The following is a 21,029-nucleotide window of genomic DNA, read 5'->3' on the forward strand; positions in this document are numbered from 1 at the left end:
TCCAACTCATGTGAAGATATTGTGGAGTTGATGTAAGTACGACGGGTGGCCAAGTCTGTCTGTCATCAACGAGAGATCGAGAGACGAAGAATGAAAGATCAACTGGAAGATCGACTTCAAAGGGTATGTGAAATTAAACCATGTGTATTAGTTTGTTCTATTCTACTTATTCTTAAGAAAATTTGATGAATAAGTGGAGGTTGAAAACCAACGTTAGCTTAGAGTTCTCGAAGCAATTTATCCCCATCCATTTGCCATTCCTCCAAGGTGATCCATCTGCCCCTCCATCTAATTACTCTCACAACACTCATTCCTCCAAGGTGTCTACCCATGTTAGCCGGATGGAATCTGATGTATCACCATCGGCCCCTTCAACAGAAATTTGCTAGCTGTGTGTATCATTTTGGGTGGTGGCAACAGCCAGTGGATTACTTGGATTGGCCATCAACTTCGCCTCTATGTGGTTTTTAAACCAAACAGGTCCCACCACATATAAGTAAGAGTCATATACCACTGAGAGAGCCATCTTGATTCACCAATTGACTACTGATTAAGAACTTGTGTTTTACAGAATTTCATACTGTTATGTCCTGCTTATTTAACCTGGAAATGTCTCTGTTCTCCTCAACTGTACGTATTATAGAGGCATTTTAGTCTCACTTGAAATTCAGGAGGTTTATTGGGAGCACCCTTGTGTGCTTTTGTTGCAAATGTGGGGAGTATGTTTTATTCATTTTTTTCTCTCTTTTTTTTATTTTTTTATTTTTATTTTTATTTTTATAGTTCTTTGGCATTTCATTTTAGAGATAGATGCTGATTAGGAATAGTATTGATACCTGATTTGTTGGAACTCTTCTTATTTCCTTCTAATGATTATACATTGTTTCTAGCTAACCAATCAAATGGGTAGGATCTTCCAATCTATGGGCATTTTGTATGCCTCCCATCGACAGAGGGTCCATCAGATCAATAGTCTTCCTACCAAAGACCATATTTTTCAATGCACTCTGTATTGTTGATGCAGTTACATCTAATACTAGAATAGTAAATGTTTTTCACAGGCTTAATTCTGATGTCTTTGTCTAGCTGCTTATTCATGCAGGTCCTGTGGTGTGGTGGGACATAATCAAGATTTCACTCTTTAGAATCGAAGAGGTATTTTAGAATGCTCAGGTGGAGACTTTACATAGCATGTTTAGGTTTTCATATTGTAAAAGCGGGTATGAGAGTTTAAGTGTGAACCATTGCTTTATTTTCTTTCTTAAACTGTCTATTTTTTGAGGTTTACTAATTTTCCTTCTGGGAGATTTTCCAGCAAGGCCCAAGGTATTATTGGTGGACTTTTGTAACTCTCCTATCTTGCCACTAAACTATAATCCAATGCCAATCCAGAGTGATTTTTTTTTTTTGTAGCCCATCTATGATATAAGTATTGGAAAGGAACGAAACTATAATTTGGAAACATCATTCATTTTGTTATTTCTTCTTGATTAAACGGAATGTTTGCAATTCAATTCACTTGTGCATCTCTGTCATGCTGACTATAATACACTATTCACATAATCAAGAGTACGGGAGCATTTCTCTTATCTGTAGATATTCGATAATATCTTTGAATTCCTTTTGTCCTCTTATCTTCATATTCTAAGAGGTTTTCTATTCTTGAAACTGTGGCAAAGGTTAGGTCATGTGTTGTGATGCTGGACCTCAAATTTGATGCTTTGATTCTTGAGATGTTCCATCATTTTCTCAAAGCAATAAGGTAATAAGTTTAACTCGATGCCATCTTCTGTCTTTTTTATTTGGAAGATCTCTCACAATATTAAATTATGTAACATTATGTACCTGCAAATTTAAATTTTAACACAAACTCGTTGTAGTAGGATGGCTTATGACCACGACATAATGACAACAAGGAATTCTACATGCCTATAAACCTTGTATCTGGTTGTCCTTGGTTGTGATGCAGCAAAGGTTATCACCGACAGAGACCCTGGGAGGTAGAGGGGATTTGGGTTTGTGAATTTCGCCAGTGATGAGTTTGCCGGTAATGCCTTATCTACATGGATGGTGAGGTGAGTTTGTTTTTCTCTATAGCAATTATCCAATATTTAGGAGAATCGAGCATTTGCTCAAGCCGTTGAACTATGCAGTGGACACCTTTTGGTGATCCAATGGATGGGAGATGCCTACCACAAAGATCTTCCTCATCAGATGGTCCCATATTCTAGCCAGTGGTTGGAACTTGCTAATCCATTTGAATTTGATGAAGAGAAGCATCTGCTAGGGAAGATACTAGTGTGGCCCATCCCATGATTTAACCCAGTAGATGAGCGGCCTAGGTTACTAAGCCTGAATTGTAACGTTGTTGTGTGTACTTATATATACGTGAGATTCTCATGTTGAACAAATTGGACTGGTCAAAACAGTTTTATGGGAGCATTTCTCTATGTTCTCTCTCTCTCTACTATGTGTGTGGGGAAATGATGGTCATTTATATGGTGTAAATGAGCCCATTGGGACACTTGGACAATCCAACCAAATTGGTTTATTAGATCAAGAACACACCGGGCGACCATGCAAAATTCACACAGATTGGTTTTGTTCCACTAGCACAATGCAGAATCACATAGATGGATGATTTGTTCCACTAGCACGATGCCCTTATTTTTTATAGCCATCCATTTTCCAAGCCATGGATGGGCTAGTAAAGGTCATCTGATAAAAGTGTGTGTCTAGAAAATATTAGTGATCCATGATGCCTCCCAACAAACAAATGACTCAAATTGTTGATTGGATGTATCTTCCAATAAATGACATTGATCATCCATTTTATCTTCTTGGATCAGATGTCTCGAATTTTCAAAATAGATCGATTGGTTGGACAGTCCAAGTGCCCTGGTTGTTGAGGGTCAAATATTGCATATTAGACCCCAGTTATCTCCTGAATTATGAACATGATACTGTTTTAATGAGCTATTTTAATCGTGTTTGTGATGCAAGGAGAATTGATGAGCATGGATTGAAAAGGATGCTAAAGGTATGGATGTAGCGCTCTGGCATCACCAAGGCATTGGACGGGACTCCATGGGGCCTAAATTGAGGATCTACACACCAGAGACCAAAGAAATTTCGGCCACTCGCTTCAAACAGGCCTGAAAAACGTCCAGAATGCAAGGTCACAATATTCCCACCATCTGATCGACTCAAAACTTCATATATGGCCTGAAGACCCTAAATAAACCGTACGCGTCAAATTTCAATAGTTGGACCCCTATGGAAGTGGTCTAATGGTCAGATCAGCCCATGAATTACTGATCTGAGGCCCACCTGATATTCAGATATGCTTCAAACTTAGACTCGATCCATTAAATGAGATGAGAAAAGGGACGAGTGGATCCGATTTTCCACAAACATCAAGGTAGACCCCACTTCAAGAGGCGAATGTACACAGCGAGTGTACACCCGCTGTGCATCGGACCAACAAAAGCGGCAAAGTTAGTTTTGACCGACCTTATTTTTAAAAAAAATGAAAATCACCGTCTCTGTTTGCAACAGGGAGTTGTGGGTGATTTCAGGTGGGCCACCATCATCGCAGATATCCCTAATCCGGACTGTCCATTTGTTTCAAAAGGTCAAACCGACCGTACACATGAGGTTTTTCCAAATCGATGCTTGCATACACAGGATAATACCGTTCAAACACAGGTTGAACGGTGATATAGAAAATCAGGTGGGCCGCTTCAGCATCGATCCAAAACCGACCATATTAGAACGGTTTTGTGAGTAGAATATAGTGGACGTCATGGATTCCTGAACCAGCAGTGAAGAAGTGGGCCCCACCAGCAGAACAGTGTCCGGACGTGCGTGCCTCTGTTCACGCGATCCGAAAAATCCGGGACGATGTGGTCCACCCCTGTTGATCAAATGGTTGATCTGGTCCGTCTAGAAGGAGCGCAAGTCAGCCATGATCCTAGCTATGTCGCCGGAATTTTGACTGAAGGGATCAACAATCCAAAAAGTTCAGCCGCAGCTTGGTACGTTTGCGCAAGGAATCCCGAAATCTGCAAACTGGTTGCGAAACGATTTCGCGGCAACCATTACGCATCGTCTTACGCACTCCCAGCCGAGGAAGGTTGAGACCACGATATAAGCCAGAGAGAAAGAGAGAAACCGGGGGATGAACGGAAGCTGGAAGCTGGAACGAAAGAGAAAGAGAAAGAGAAGTTTTTTTTCTTAACTTTAAGCTTTTTACTGTGTTTTTTTTCTTCTTTTTCTTTTGTTTATTTGTTTATTTTAGCCCCTTTCATGTGTGGCTAAACTCCTTAGCTAGGGCTAAGAGGTGAAGCCTGTAACGAGATGGGAGATTCTATTCTATGCTTTTAATGTAAATTCATGGACTGAATTTGGTTTTTTAGTGATTATGGAAGGAATGTTTTTAGTCTTTAATGGTCTATTGTGACTGAAATTACAATGGGTCTGCAATGGCTTTGAATATTTTCTTTTCCCCTTTTTTTTATGACGCCAGGAAGCCCTGTTGTTCACCATCATCTCTTAGGCATGGATGGATGATGCTACCTTTCCTAACTTTCATCTTTTAAAAACCAAATCAAGTAAGTTCAGCTTAAATTCCATAATTCTTGATGCGGGCATAAGATCTCCCTGATCCCTACAAGTGGATCCTCTGAATCCCTAGTTCCCTTCCTCTGAATTCCTTAAGTTTAATCTCTCACCATTATTCATCAATTTACATTGGATTTAGATTACATCTTTTTGCTAGTTCTATATCTAGTTAGTTCCAGATCACGTACAAGTTTCAGTCCCTGTGGATTCGACCTCGATCTCACCGAGTTTATTACTACATCACAACACTATACTTGGGGAGTGAACAAGTTTTTGGCGCCATTGCCGGGGACTGACGATTGCGATTCTCTGAAATTAATTAGTTTTAGGATTAGTTTAAGATTAGGATTTTTTCTAACTTTAGGTTTAGATTTTCTATTTTAGGATCTAACTTGTTTCCATGTTTTGTAGGATCCTGACATAAGTCCCTAAATTGGTAATTCCTTCCTAATTTCTCTACTTTTTCCACTTTTAAATTTAGGGTTTAAATTTTAAAAATCTTCTAATTCTAGTATTTTCCTATTTGTAGGAAATAGTTTATTTTTGAAAATTTTTCTCTTTTGTTTTTAGAAACTAGGTTAGTTATTTCCCTTTTTAGGAATTAACTTTCTATTTTTATTTTTATTAACTTTCTAATCTTAACTTTTTTATAATCTAATTTTGGTTCCTCATTTATTTTTACAATTTTTGTTTAGAAACTAACCTTTCTATTTTGTAGGGCTTTAAGATAGAAATTTCTAATTCGGTAAGCTCCTTCCCTACTTTCTATTTTTCAGTTCCCTTTTAGTAATTTACTTTCTAGTTTAGGACTTTCCTAAATTATTTTAGAAATTTCCACTTTCTTTTAGGAATTCTTTCTTTTAGAAATCAGTTTACTGCTATCTTTCTTTTAAAGAATTGTTCTTCTCCTTTTAGAATCTAACTTATTTTATTTTATTTTGCAGATTTTTAACTTAGGGACTCCAATTTGGTAATTTCTTTCCAACTCTCTGTTTCTTTCTAGATTTTCTTTTCCTTTCTTAGGAATAAGTTTTGAATTTAATTGAGGGCTGTGAGAGTTTCATGCCCAAGTGGGCCCGTGACAACACTCGACGTCTCTTGACTGAAGGAGGATTGGTTGAGGGGTTGATTATCCATCGCAGGACTAGATACCACTTGAATTTCCCTGAATTAATTGAAGTTATGGCTGAAGACCAACCTCCTCTACTTCCACCTAGGGTGGAGGATACCCAAGATGAGAACGAGGTGCATCAGGCACCCCCGCCTCGTACTTTACGAGATTATCTACAACCGGCGGGAGTGAGTACGCCCTCATGCATGATTTTCTCTGAAAACACAGGACAAATGGACATCAAGCCAGGAGTTATCCAACTCCTTCCCAAATTCCATGGACTTGAATCAGAGAGTCCATATTTACATTTGAAAGAGTTCGATGAGATTATAGCTACATTATGTTTTCCTAATGTATCTGAGGATACAATCAGGCTGAAACTCTTTCCTTTTTCCTTAAAAGAGAAAGCTAAGACGCGGTTATATTCACTGCATCCTAGATCCATTGGCACATGGAATGACATGCAGAGAGAATTCATAAAAAAAATTCTTCCCACATCATAAAACAATTACCCTCAGAAAAGCAATCACGAACTTTGCCCAAAAGGAAGATGAAACATTCTTCCAATGTTGGGAAAGGTTCAAAGATTTGGTCAGTTCATGCCCACAACACGGATTTGAAACGTGGCACATTACAAATTTTTTCTATGATGGACTGACATCTTCCATGTGCCAAATGGTCAAGACAATGTGTAATGGAGAGTTCATTAATAAAGATATTGACGAGGTATGGGATTACCTCGATAGTCTTGCTGAAAAAACACAATCATGGGACTATTACCCAAAGTCGAACACCACGTCTAGGCCGACTCAATTAAAGGAGAAAGGTGGATTATATCTCTTGAAAGAAGAGGATGATCTCAAGTGTAAAGTGACTATGCTCATAAGGAAAGTTGAGGCCATAGAAGGAAAGAAGGATAAGGTTAATGAAATTGTTTACGGCATCTGTGATTGCAACATTCATACAATTGAAAATTGTCCTACAATACCCGCCTTTCGAGGAGTGTTGAATGAACAAGCTAATGCCGTAAACAACTATCAAAGACTTTTTACTGGACCTAACTCCAATACGTACAATCTTGGTTGGAAAAATCATTCAAACTTTAGTTGGAGGAATGGACAAATGGCTACCCCTCAAGGTTTTTTCAATCAAAATCCAAATCAAGTGAAACCTCAAGAAGAACCGGTTCAAAACTCCATACAAGAGCTGGCTCAGGCAATGCTGGGAATTACAGATTTTATGCAAAAGATAGATTCTCGTATGACGGTTATAGAAAAGGGGATGCTTCCTGCACAACCTCTCCCCAATCCTAAACTGCAGTACGAGATTAATGATCCCAGCTCTTCAAATCAGATGGGGCACGCTAAATCCATCACCACTCTTAGGAGCGGAAAGATCATCGATAAAACTCTTCCGGTTAGGCCCGAAAAGCCTCAAGAACCAGAAGAGGACAACAATGATGGATCTAGTGATGCCCCACAAAAATTAGAACCGGAACTTCTAGAGAAGCCATTAGCTCCGTTCCCCCAACGGTTGGTTTCACCAAAACCGCTCTCTAACTCTCAGGATATCCTAGAGGTGTTGAAACAAGTGAAAGTCAACATTCCTCTACTTGATGTCTGAAACAGATACCTTCATATGCCAAATTCCTGAAAGACTTATGCATGACCAAACGACGGCAGAGTATTCAAAAGAAGATCTTCTTGACCGAGAAAGTGAGTGACATCCTAAAGCAAGATGTGCCACAGAAATTCAAGAATCCCGGTAGCCCAACCATATCATGTATAATCGGGGACCATCGAATTGATCATGCACTTCTTGACTTAGGAGCGAGCGTCAATCTGATTCCCTACGCGATATACAAACAGTTAGGTCTAGGTGAATTAAAACCCACCCTAACCACACTACAACTTGTTGATCGCACTGTTCGTGTACCAAGAGGGATAATTGAGGATGTGTTGGTCCAAGTTGATAGATTTTACTACCCTGTAGATTTTATCATCCTAGACACCGAACCCATCAATAACATAAGCACTCAAATCCCCGTCATTCTTGGCCGCCCATTCCTTGCCACTTCAAATGCAATTATCAATTGTAGGAATGGTGTCATGACTATGTCTTTTGGGAATATGACATTAGAGTCAAACATCTTTTTCAATAACGGTAGAAACTTAGAAGAGGATGACGATTTCCACGACATTAACATGATTGACTCTTTAGTGGAAGATACGACACCTCTAACCTTATCCTCTGACTCTATAGAGACGTGCCTGGCCCACTCCCATGATTTTAATGATGACATGATTAGGGAGACGTGTGTCTTGCTTGATACTGCACCGGTACTTGAAGTTAACCGGTGGAGGCCACAATTTGAAGATTTGTCACAAACCGATGTAATACCTCTACCGTCTAACCTCAAGCCGTCGAAGCTTGACCTAAAACCTTTGCCCTCTGATTTGAAATATGCCTATTTAGGTCAAGATGAGACATACCCGGTGGTGATCTCTGCCCACCTGGAGAAAGAACATGAGAGTATGCTCATATCTACTCTCATTGAGCATAAAGGAGCCCTGGGATGGACGATAGCGGACCTCAAGGGAATCGATCTCTCGATTTGTACTCACCGCATATATCTTGAGGATAATGCAAAAATCGTTCGGCAACCACAACGTAGACTAAATCCAAACATGAAGGAAGTGGTTAAGGCCGAGGTTCTTAAACTATTGGACGTCGGTATCATATACCCTATATCTGATAGTCAATGGGTGAGTCCAACTCAAGTGGTCCCTAAGAAGTCCGGAATCACCATCGTAGCCAATGCTAACAATGAACTCGTGCCAACTAGAGTCGCTACTGGTTGGAGAATGTGCATTGACTACAGGAAGTTGAATACCGTCATGAGGAAAGACCACTTTCCTTTACCATTCATTGATCAGATCCTGGAAAGGTTAGCTGGTCATTCCTATTACAGTTTCCTTGACAGGTATTCGGGCTACAACCAGATAGAGATAGCCCCTGAAGACCAGAAAAAGACCACATTTACATGTCCCTACGGCACCTTTGCTTACCGAAGGATGCCATTCGGACTATGTAATGCCCCTGCCACCTTTCAGTGACGTATGCTTAGTATCTTTTCTGATATGGTGGGGCAATACGTAGAGGTCTTCATGGACAATTTCTCTGTTTACGGTCCATCTTTCAGCAAGTGCTTGGAAAGTCTTAAATGTGTGCTGAAAAGATGTGAAGAAAAGAACTTGGTACTTAATTGGGAGAAGTGTCATTTCATGGTTCAGAAGGGAATTGTCCTTGGGCATTTCATCTCGTCCAAGGGAATCGAGGTAAAAAAGGCAAAAATCGATCTTATCTCTGACCTACCTCCACCCAAGAACATCAGAGACGTGCGATCCTTCTTAGGACACGCAGGATTTTACAGGCGATTCATAAAGGACTTTAGTCTCCTCTCTCGTCCTTTATATAATCTTCTTCAAAAGGATGCTCCGTACAAGTGGACTGAGCAATGCCAGGAAGCTTTCACCAAGCTTAAGGGCACGTTAACCACTGCACCTATCATGCAGCCACCTGACTGGAGCCTTCCTTTTGAGCTTATGTGCGATGCTTCTGATTATGCTCTTGGGGCGGTCCTAGGCCAGAGAAAAGATAAGAGGCCCTACGTCATCCATTACGCGAGTAGGACTTTAAATCCGGCCCAAGTGAACTACTCAACTACGGAAAAAGAACTCTTAGTCGTAGTGTTCGCCTTGGACAAATTTAGGTCCAACCTGATCGGATTCAAGATCGTTATCTATACAGATCATGCGGCACTGAAGTATCTTTTTTCTAAGAATGATTCTAAGTCCCGCCTGATACGATGGATCCTTCTACTCCAAGAATTTGATTTGGAAATTAAAGATAAAAAGGGAGTAGAGAACGTAGTGGCCGATCACCTTTCTTGCCTTCATACCTCGATTCCCTTGAGACGACTCATATCAACGACATGTTCCCTGATGAACAACTGTTCAGAGTCTCCCATTCACCTTGGTTTGCTGATATTGCTAATTATCTTGCTACGGGTGCTATACCGGCACAGTGGACTGCGCAATAAGAAGAAATTCTTCACCGAGGTGCACAACTTTTTCTGGGATGATCCTTATTTATTTAAATATTGTCCAGACCAAATCCTAAGGAGAAGTGTACCAGACGAGTAGCATCAGAGCGTCATCTCCTTCTGTCACTCACAGGCCTGTGGTGGTCACTTTTCTGCTAAAAAGACCACGGCCAAGATTCTGCAGTGTGGCTTTTACTGGCCCACTATGTTTAGGGACACTCATGAGTTTTGCAAAGCTTGTGAGCATTGTCAGAAATTAGGAGCATTGTCTCGTCGAAATATGATGCCTTTGAATTCCATCCTTATCATTGAAGCATTTGATTGCTGGGGCATTGATTTCATGGGACCATTCCCCCAATCGTTTGGAAATCTGTATATTTTGCTCGCCGTGGATTATGTCATTAAATGGGTCGAAGCGATTCCGTGTCGAAGTAATGACCATCGCACGGTCATTAAATTTCTAAAAGAAAACATCCTTTCTCGATTCGGAACGCCTCGAGCCATCATTAGTGATGGGGGCTCACACTTTTGTAATAAACCATTTGAAAGCTTAATGAAGAAATACGGTATCTCTCATAGGGTGAGCACCCCGTACCACCCACAGACAAGTGGGCAAACTGAGATTTCTAATAGGAAAATTAAACACATTTTGGAGAAAACGGTTAACCCTGATCGTAAGGATTGGTCAATCCGATTGACTGATGCCTTATGGGCATACCGTACTGCCTTTAAAACCCCTATTGGAATGTCTCCCTTTAGATTTGTCTATGGGAAAGCTTGTCACTTGCCTATGGAGCTGGAACATAAAGCGTACTGGGCGATCAAAAATTTTAATTTCAATCTGGACAACGCTGGCTCGCTCCGCAAACTTCAATTAAATGAACTTGAGGAAATCCGGAATGATGCGTACGATAATTCAAAAATTTACAAGGACAAGATGAAAGCATTTCATGACCAACACATTTTGCGAAAATCATTCACGCCTGGTCAGAAGGTCCTTTTGTACAATTCTCGATTACATCTCTTTCCGGATAAGCTTCGATCTCGTTGGACCGGCCCTTACATTGTTGTTACTGTTTTTCCTCATGGGGCCATTAAGATAAGAGATCCTGACAATGGCAAGGAGTTTAAAGTCAATGGACATCGATTGAAAGCATTTGTCGAGAAATTTGATTCAGATGACATGTCCATGCCCCTGACTGCTCCTGTTTACTAGGATTGATCTCCTAGTCTGATGGAGGTATAGGTAGGTTTATCGCTTTCTTAGGACTAGGGTAGTTGCTTGATTTGTCTGGCTGAAGACGGTAAACTTAGCGCTCCTGGGAGGCAACCCAGCTCTTCATTTCATTTCGTTTTTATCATTAGTTAGTTCAATGTTTGTGGGTAACATTACTGCAAACCCTCACGAGACTACAACTCGTCCACTAGGGGTAACCTAGGGGTTTAAAGGCTTGTTGCATAAGCTAAATGCAATCGAGAGCATCTACGAAAGTTGTGTAGGTAGGATTTCATTTCTGTTATTTTTATTTTACTTATGTTGGTTTCTCTCTTGTGATGACCCGCTCTTACGTAGATATCTTTGGAAAGCCTCTTGATTCTTTCGTCCAGGTACTATCTTTCCATCACTCCTCTTATATTTTCGTTGTCCCATGTGTATTGCATGCTTATTTCTTTTACATTCAGGATAATGTAGATCTTAGGTTGGGGGTGGGAGATTAGGTTTCCTAATCAGTGTTTTCTTAGTCTTGAGTGAAAAATTGTGAAATGTGAAAATTTTCAATTTTTCTGGAATTTCGTATGAATTCAATGTGATTTTGATGGCCATCTGGGACACTGGGAATTGCAAAATACATGATGTTGGTAATTTACGACTCTTGGATTCGGTTATCTGTTAAATTTCACAGCTAAGTTTGAATTGTTAATCCATTATTAGAATTTATAAGCATTAATTGAGTCATGAATTCGCCGACACATCTCGCTTGCATATTAAGGTTTCAGTTCAATATTGAAGGATTAATTAGGTAATCACTAAACATGAAAGAAACCAACTTGGGAAATTGAATGGATTGGGCGATCAGTCTTTACCACAGGTTTGCTCACTATAGGTGAGGATTCGACTCCCCAGGGATGATATTTGAAAAAGAGTTGGGTGTACAGCCTTTACCTTAGGTTTGCTCCCTATAGGTGAGGATTTGATTCCTCTTTTTGGCGTTACTTTTAATAGAAAAATCAAAAGTTGGAGGAATGAAAAGATGATCTGTGAGGAAAGTTTTGGTTATCATGAATTATCTTATTGGTTACCAATGATATCCTGAAATTGAGAAGTGAGTTTCATGTTAATAAGCCGAGATTATACTATACACCCATGGAACTTAATGTTTAGAATTGTTCTGATTGATGGATTAATACTTTGAACTCGACTATGAAGCTATCGTGCGCTCGAGTTCAGAAGATAGTAATGCCCAACATTCATGAATTATAGAATTATAGGATCTGGATTGTTTTTTAAAAATCAGTCGATTTTATAGAAATTGTTCTGTAATTCTCAACTTATTTTTCTCACACTTTACTCGGGACTAGCAAAATGCTGGTTGGGGGTTGTGTTGAGGGTCAAAGATTGCATATTAGACCCCAGTTATCTCTTGAATTACGAACATGATACTGTTTTAATGAGCTATTTTAATCGTGTTTGTGATGCAAGGAGAATTGATGAGCATGGATTAAAAAGGATGCTAAAGGTATGGATGTAGCGCTCTGGCATCACCAAGGCATTGGACGGGACTCCATGGGGCCTAGATTGAGGATCTACACACCAGAGACCAGAGAAATTTCGGCCACTCGCTTCAAATAGGCCTGAAAAACGTCCAGAATGCAAGGTCACAATATTCCCACCATCTGATCGACTCAAAACTTCATATATGGCCTGAAGACCCTAAATAAACCGTACACGTCAAATTTCAGTAGTTGGACCCCTATGGAAGTGGTCCAATGGTCAGATCAGCCCATGAATTACTGAGCTGAGGCCCACCTGATATTCAGATATGCTTCAAACTTGGACTTGATCCATTAAATGAGATGAGAAAAGGGACGAGTGGATCCGATTTCCCACAAACATTAAGGTAGACCCCACTTCAAGAGGCGAATGTACACAGCGAGTGTACACCCGCTGTGCACCGAACCAACAAAAGCGGTCAAAGTCGGTTTTGACCGACCTTATTTTAAAAAAAATGAAAATCACCGTCTCTGTTCGTAACAGGGAGTTGTGGGTGATTTCAGGTGGGCCACTATTATCGCAGATATCCCTAATCAGGACCGTCCATTTATTTCAGAAGGTCAAACCGACCGTACACATGAGGTTTTTCCAAATTGATGCTTGCATACACAGGATAATACCGTTCAAATGCAAATTGAACGGTCATATGGAAAATCAAGTGGGCCGCTTCAGCGTCGATCCAAAACCGACCATATCAGAACGGTTTTGTGAGTAGAATATAGTGGATGTCGTGGATTCCTCGAACCAGCAGTGAAGTGGGCCCCACCAGCAGTACAGCGTCCGGACGTGCGTGCCTCTGTTCACGCGATCTGAAAAATCCAGGACGATGTGGTCCACCCCTGTTGATCAGATGGTTGATCTAGTCCGTCTAGTAGGAGCGCAGGTCAGCCATGATCCTAGCTATGTCGCCGGAATTTCAACTGAAGGGATCAGCAATCCAAAAAGTTCAGCTGCAGCTTGGTACGTTTGCGCAAGGAATCCCGAAATCTGCAAACTGGTTGCGAAACGATTTCGCGGCAACCATTCCGCATCGTCTTACTCACTCCCAGCCGAGGAAGGTTGAGACCACCATATAAGCAAGAGAGAAAGAGAAAAACTGGGGGATGAACGGAAGCTGGAAGCTGGAACGAAAGAGAAAGAGAAAGAGAAGTTTTTTTTCTTAACTTTAAGGTTTTTGCTGTGTTTTTTTTTCTTCTTTTTCTTTTGTTTATTTGTTTATTTTAGCCCCTTTCATGTGTGGCTAAACCCCTTAGCTAGGACTAAGAGGTGAAGCCTGTAACGAGATAGAAGATTCTATTCTATGCTTTTAATGTAAATTCATGGACTGAATTTGGTTTTTTAGTGATTATGGAAGGAATGTTTTTAGTCTTTAATGGTCTGTTGTGACTGAAATTACAATGGGTCTGCAATGGCTTTGAATATTTCCTTTTCCCCCTTTTTTTTATGACGCCAGGAAGCCCTGTTGTTCACCATCGTCTCCTGGGCATGGTTGGATGATGGTAACTTTCCTAACTTTCATCTCTTAAAAACCAGATCAAGTAAGTTCAGCTTAAATTCCATAATTCTTGATGCAGGCATAAGATCTCCCTGATCCCTACAAGTGGATCCTCTGAATCCCTAGTTCCCTTCCTCTGAATTCCTTAAGTTTAATCTCTCACCATTATTCATCAATTTACATTGAATTTAGATTACATCTTTTTGCTAGTTCTATATCTAGTTAGTTCCAGATCACATACAAGTTTCAGTCCCTGTGGATTCGACCTCGGTCTCACCGAGTTTATTACTACATCACAACCCTATACTTGGGGAGTGAACACTGGTGAGGTTTTTTTTCACCACTATTCTGGTGATCTTTTATGATCAGGTCAAATCATATTGTGGTCATGGTATTGGGAAGTTGTTTCATTGTGCTCCAAATATTCCCCATTATGCAAGTATCCTTTCTAAAAATAGTAATAATCTTTTGGAGACGTGAATTTGTATTTCATTATGTTATACTGACCAATCAGCCCATGAACAATGCCGAATTCAGCTTAGGCACGATCATATATGTGTGGGTCATGTAGTTTACTTAATATCTTCTTCTCTCATGTGTCAACTTCCGCTGTTAGCTATGGTAGCTGTTTCCTTGACCCATAGCAGGAAATGCAGCAGTCAGTGTGATGAAAGAATGGCAGACCTTTACAACCGAATCCATTATCAATCCAGGTATCCTTTTAAGTAGAGACACATTGGTTTCTGTTTTTAGGACCTGAGTTTTCAAGTTCGGTGGATGGATGGTCTTCATCCAGGTATTTAGACCATTGATCTGATGCATCCTACCTTGGATGGGGACTCTTCAAAAACCTTGATGGCGGAATTGCCATTGCATAGTTGTTATATTTCTAAGAAATGGACCGTTATGTCAATTTATCTAGTTTTTCCTTATTTCCATTTGCTTTACATTACCATTGCATGATTAGACTTTAATTGGTTAATATACTTTTCATATCCCCATTCATCTCTTTAGATGTTGTATGAGCATCGCTATCTATACCAGTGATCAACATCAATCCTTGAAGGCAACTAGGCAGACGACTAAAACACTAGGATTATAGAAGTATTCCTTTTTCCATGCTCTAAGACTACTGATATAGTGAAGGTAATTCTACGAGAAGTTGAACTATCATAAGACTTTAACCTCCATTGCCAGGTTACATTAATGATGAACAACCCAGGTTATTAGAAAGCATGATCAAATGGCTGTTGGTTTCTTTCCACTGCCTTATTCTTTTAACTCATTGTATGCCTATTTGTCATCATTTATTTGTAAAGTTTTGTTAATGTAAGTCATGGAAACATTGAAAATATCATATGGTACTGGTCTTGAGTATCTAGTTAGCTATGAGACCACCCAACCCAGATTATGGAAAATAGAATAAACTTCTCTTTCTTTTGTACATTTTTAGAAATTTCTAGCTCACCATATTACTTGTCCCAATCCCATTCGGATTCTAACTTTGAAGTATCGGTTTTTGCAGCTAAATCACGAATCATGTTTATTTTTTTGATGTCCTACATTTATAAAATAAATCAAATAGATTGTTTGGATCATGGATAAAGACCCCATATTTGGTTAGCTAATTACAATCAAATCAGTTTCTTCATGAAAACTAGTTAGATGTTTGTTGCCTTTGTTTGGTTAGTGTGCTTGTTGGACTTTTCCTTGCATGCTTTTGTTGTCCAGGGAACAAGTTGACTTTGTATCGTTTATGGTTAGCTCTTACCTGAAGTGAATTTTGCACATAGTTCAACAGGAAAGTTGAACTAATTTGTAGCACAATCTCTTGGCCTTTTGAAGTTTCTATTGGTTTCAAATGCTCTGATTTATTTATTTTTGTTTTTTTTGCAGAACTATTTTGTATTTACCCCTGATGATTAATGGTGCGCATTCAACAATTACTTTAAAGACAAGGAACATCTATCTGATCACAATGCACAACGTTGCAGGCCGCAGACACACACAATCTCATTCAATTTTGCAAGGCTCCCTTCATCATTCTATGATATTCTTCGCGAGGAGTAGAACGGCTATATGGAGCTCTTTCTGCTCATATGTGGCCAGGGATGATTTGCAAGGTGTAGAGATGAACTTTTCTTTGTTTCTACCTTACCTTTTCTTTTTATTTCTTTTTCTTTGGTTTTTTTTTTTTTTGAATTCTTTCTACCCTTCCAACATAATTGTGTAACCATATCTGAGAGACATGATGGCACTTGTAAGAGCTTGTAAGATATAATACTCTCTCATTATGCATGTAATTAATTAAGTGTGATGTATTACTTCTATTATTCTTTATTTGTATTAGTTTAGATGGGTAGATGGATTTGTAAGCCATGAAGTCTTTATCTATATCAATTAATTGAATGAATGAATGATCATGTGGTAATTGAATGAATAAATGATTATAATTTTTTTTTAAATGTAGGTAATAGCTACGGATATTGACCGTAGCTTTTATTAAATTCAGCATATTGCTACGGATCCAACACTACTTTTAGCTACCAATACTATTTGTAGCTGTAGGTAGTTTTGCTACGGAAATAGTTGCTACGGATTATATCTGTAGCTATTGCAATCTATGGCTACGGATTAAATCTGTAGCCATAGGTTTTAGACTTATTGTTACGGCACCTACGACTACGATCATGTTGCGGACTAAAACCCTAGCCATATCTCTATGGCTACGGATTAAATCCGTAGCCTTTGCCCAGTTTTCTAGTAGTGTACATTTCCGCCCTTTCATCTCCAGCGTGCACCAATTCTCTCTCTCTTTACCTCTCCCTCTCCAGTCTCTCAAGCTCTCTCTCTCTCTCTCTCTCTCTCTCTCTCTCTCTCTCTCTCTCTCTCTCTCTCTCTCCTCGGCCCTTTGCTGCAGTTCGTCCTTCCACTGCTCGTGAATCTCTGATAATTCTCAAGTATGATGTAAAGCTTTTCCCTTCTTGGTGTTGCTTTCTGCAATTTAGAATACCTAATTAGGGATTTGCATTGTCGAATCCCTTTTTAGGGATTTGCATTGTCGAATCCCGAATTAGGGATTTGCATTATCGAAACCCTTTTTAGAGTTGACATGCTTTTGTTCCTAGGTATATATATTGTCGAATAGTTTCCAGTTGCCGTGGCTTGAAACAGTTTGACCATCAGTTTAGGACAGATAATGGGAGCCTGTGAAATGCAATTCCTTTTGTGTAGACTCAGGTGCTCGGTGGATCACCAAAAAGCAGATGCAGTTGTGATTTTGGGGTATACCCAAACAGTTCTTAAAGCATGCTAAAGTTCAATGATGTTTTGTTCTTTGTATGAATTCTGTTTTCTACATATGACTATATAGATTTGGATGACTATATAGATTTTATATGAATTCTGTTTAGTGCTGTTTTGTTTTTGCTTTTTGTTTTTTTTTTTTTCTTTCTTTATTCACTTTTAACTTAGAAGGAAAAAAGCTATTTTCAAGCTACAATATTACAATTTTTGCTTAGATCTATGCTATGGCTTTCTAATCATGTAATAAATGCTGGCTTAACAATGTCAATAATCTTAGTCTTAAAAGATGTTAATTCTCATGCTTCTTTATATTAGGAACAAATAGACCAAGTAATTCTACTTCATATTTTCTGTTTAGTTGAATCTGCAATTTTATTTGACACATTTAGTACCTGTTTGGTAGCTCCACAAATATGTTCATCTCATTTTAGTTAACAATAATTATGTATTAGAGATTTTTATCTGTATTACATAATCACTTTTAACATGAACTCATTATCTATTAGAGATCAAGATTAATGCATAGTTTCTGTTAACCAAAATGAGATCAACTCATTTTTTAGGTGTCTACCAAACAGGGCCTTAGGTGAGTTGATATTGTTTGTTTGGAGTAGTAAACATTATGCAAATATCTTTTTCTATTTGTATATTGTTTACACCATTAAAAACCATAAACTGAAATGGTTATTGGGAAGTATATATTCAGGTGGATCGAAATAATTATGTGGAATTTAGTATTCTGGGCGATGTTAGTGGAATACAGGTACAGGTATTGTGAACAGGGTGCCTAGATCCAATTTCTCAAGATTTGGTTGCAATTCACAACTCTTTTCTTCAACCTGTCAATTTTACCAATATCTTAATCAACAATTAGTATGTCATCAACATAAAGTACAAGAATGATGAAGCTATTATCAGAAAACTTTTTAAATTAAACATGATGGTCCGCTTGCGTTCTATCATATCGATGAGTTGTTATGAACTAGTCGAACTTCTTATACCATTGTCTTGGGGCTTGCTTTAACCCATATAAAATTTTCTTTTACTTGCAAACCAAGTGTTCCTTACCCCTCACTTCAAACCCTTCTAACTGCTCCATATAAATATCTTCATTCAAGTCGCCATGAACAAAAGCTGTCTTAATATCTAACTATTCTATCTCAATGTCTAGGCTTGTAGTTTTTTTTTTTTTTTTAAGAAGATAATCTATCATTTCATATGAGTAAGCAATGTACAGGTAAAAGACTTCCCAGACTGCCCACCTGGAAAAAAAAAAAAAAAACAAACTTAGGGGGAGCACAAGGAAATACTAAGGACTTAAAAAAAATATATGTACAAAAAGTAGGCTATCTAATCTCTCTAATGGCACCCAAGCCAACTTTGTCAAGAAAAATAAGGCCCTTCGTGACAAGGGGAAGGTCCTTGACAACAGTGATCACGACGTTTGATTGGAGATCGCTGCCTGAGCATGCCAAGCTATCCACTGGAGCATTCCCTTCTCTTGGGATAACATTAAACAGAAAGGTGCTCGTCTGCCTCAAATTATTTATCCCTTTCAACCAGGGGTTCCAGACCTAGGACAGATGGGATCAGATCTGTCATTAAGCATATCCGCCACAAGTTTTGAATCCGTTTCCACCTCCACCATACTGAGCCCAGAGGATCTACAAAGAGAAAGACCGTCACAAACCGCCCTTAATTCTGCTCTGTTGTTAGAACCCACACCATACCCAACATAGAAAGAAAAGATAAGAGAATCATTATCATTTTTGCAGAGCCCCCCTCCGCCTAAGAGCCCGAGGTTCCCGTGAGCTGAACATCAATGTTCAGCTTAAACCAATCCGAAGGCGGTACCACCCACCAGACAAATTGGAACCGGCACTGCCTCTGGGCTCTCAGGCTAGACTGACCAGCTGCAACATAGATACCGTTGTTGCTGTATAGACCTTTAGTGGGAAGCCTGCTCTGTGCGGTGGAGATTCTGGATAGCCACTAAGATATGCAGCCTATGGTGGCAGGTATGGAGACCGGGGTTCCATCAAATCGACAAGCATTCCGTGCTTTCCAAATCTCCCAAACAATGATCAAAGGGGCCAACCTGTGGATGGATTTCGAGTTGGTAACCTGGGCTGGGGTAGACCACCATTGGTTCCATCTTCCAGCAATGTGGAGGGCCTGCAGATGTGGAATCCCTGCTAAGTCTCCAAAATATTTCCAAATCCTATCAACCAAGTTGCCTAGGAGGAAAAGGTGCTCAATGGATTCTATGGACGACCTACTATTGGGAGATTCGATGCAGCATATGCATCAAGAGGAGAGATGAACCCCTTTGGCCTAGATATTTTCGTCAACAGGTACCACTCCTTAGAGGAGCTTCCAGGCAAAAATCTACAACCTCATCGGCTTCTTACCTTCCCACACCAAGCTCGCCCAAGGCTTGTAGTTAGACCCAAAATCACTTGAATGGATGAAATCTTCACCACAGAAGAGAATATTTCATCAAAGTCAATTGCCTTCTTTTGACTAAAGCCTTTCACAGCCAAACGAGCTTTATAATTCACTTATTTGTCATTTCCATTACTTTTCAACTTCAAGACCCACTTATTCTTTAGTGATTTTCTTCTATTTGGAAGCCCCACCAACTCATAGGTATTCTTTTTATGCAATGAGGCCATCTCATCCTCCATAACCATCTTCTGCTTATCCATCTTCTTCTTATCATTATCTTTATGAATTTGAGCTTCCTTGAATCTTTCAAGCTCTCCTGCATTAGCTAGTGTAACATATTTTGTAGAGGGTTACTTCCTTGAGGGTTGTCACTTGCTTATAGACCTTGGCTGAGACTCAGCTGGTGGCTCTTGAGCGGACTTCTCCTCCTGCTCTTCTTATTCGACATCATCTACATTATTTACAGGAACATCATTATTAACAACTCCATTTTCTTGTCTCTCCTCCATCACTATTCACTATGGGAGGAGGAACTGGAATCATTTTATCATGAAGCTTTATTATATGTTCTTTAGGCACTCAACATACACTTTGCACCCAAACACTTTCAAATGAGACTACGAAATCTCTTTTCTACTCCATACTCTTTTTGGAATATCTCCCTTCAAATGAACTAAAGGGGATCTGTTAATTAGGTAATGGGTAGTACGCTTTGCCTCACCCTAAAATGATTTTGGCAATTTGGCTGAAGAGAGCATGCTCCTGATTCTTTCAATAATTATTCCATTCATCCTCTCAGTCACACCGTTTTGCCAAGGAGTCGTGTAAATTGTCTTCTAATGCTTGATGTTGTTCTTTATGCAATACCCCTCAAACAACTTTATTGTATAATCCCCACCATGTTCTATCAGGATGCACTTCAACTTCTTGTATGTTTCTCTTTCAATCTTAGCATTAAATTGCTTAAAATTTTCATACACGTGGTCTTTGGTTTTCATAGCATAAATCCAAACCTTCCTAGAAGCATCATCAATAAATTTGACAAAATATTATGCACCACCAAGAGAATTATACTTCATGGGACTACACATGCCAAAATGAACCAAACTTAAAAAGCATGAATATCTTTCTAAAGATTTCTAAAAAGAAACTCTATATTGTTTACCTA

General features: G+C 39.3%; 1 long non-coding RNA gene and 1 other non-coding gene across 2 annotated transcripts; one reads left to right on the forward strand and one right to left on the reverse strand.

Annotated features, from left to right (window-relative positions):
- Positions 1 to 502: 502 nt before the first annotated feature.
- On the forward strand, positions 503 to 16,447 carry LOC131221515 (uncharacterized). Its single transcript, XR_009159374.1, has 2 exons — positions 503 to 2,075; positions 16,004 to 16,447. It is a non-coding gene; the product is annotated as an uncharacterized LOC131221515 (long non-coding RNA).
- LOC131222194 (small nucleolar RNA R71) lies at positions 6,245 to 6,351 on the reverse strand. The gene has a single exon (XR_009159903.1). It is a non-coding gene; the product is annotated as a small nucleolar RNA R71 (small nucleolar RNA).
- Positions 16,448 to 21,029: the final 4,582 nt, after the last annotated feature.

This window comes from Magnolia sinica, chromosome 12 (genome assembly GCF_029962835.1).
Source record: "Magnolia sinica isolate HGM2019 chromosome 12, MsV1, whole genome shotgun sequence".
Lineage (NCBI taxonomy): Eukaryota > Viridiplantae > Streptophyta > Magnoliopsida > Magnoliales > Magnoliaceae > Magnolia > Magnolia sinica.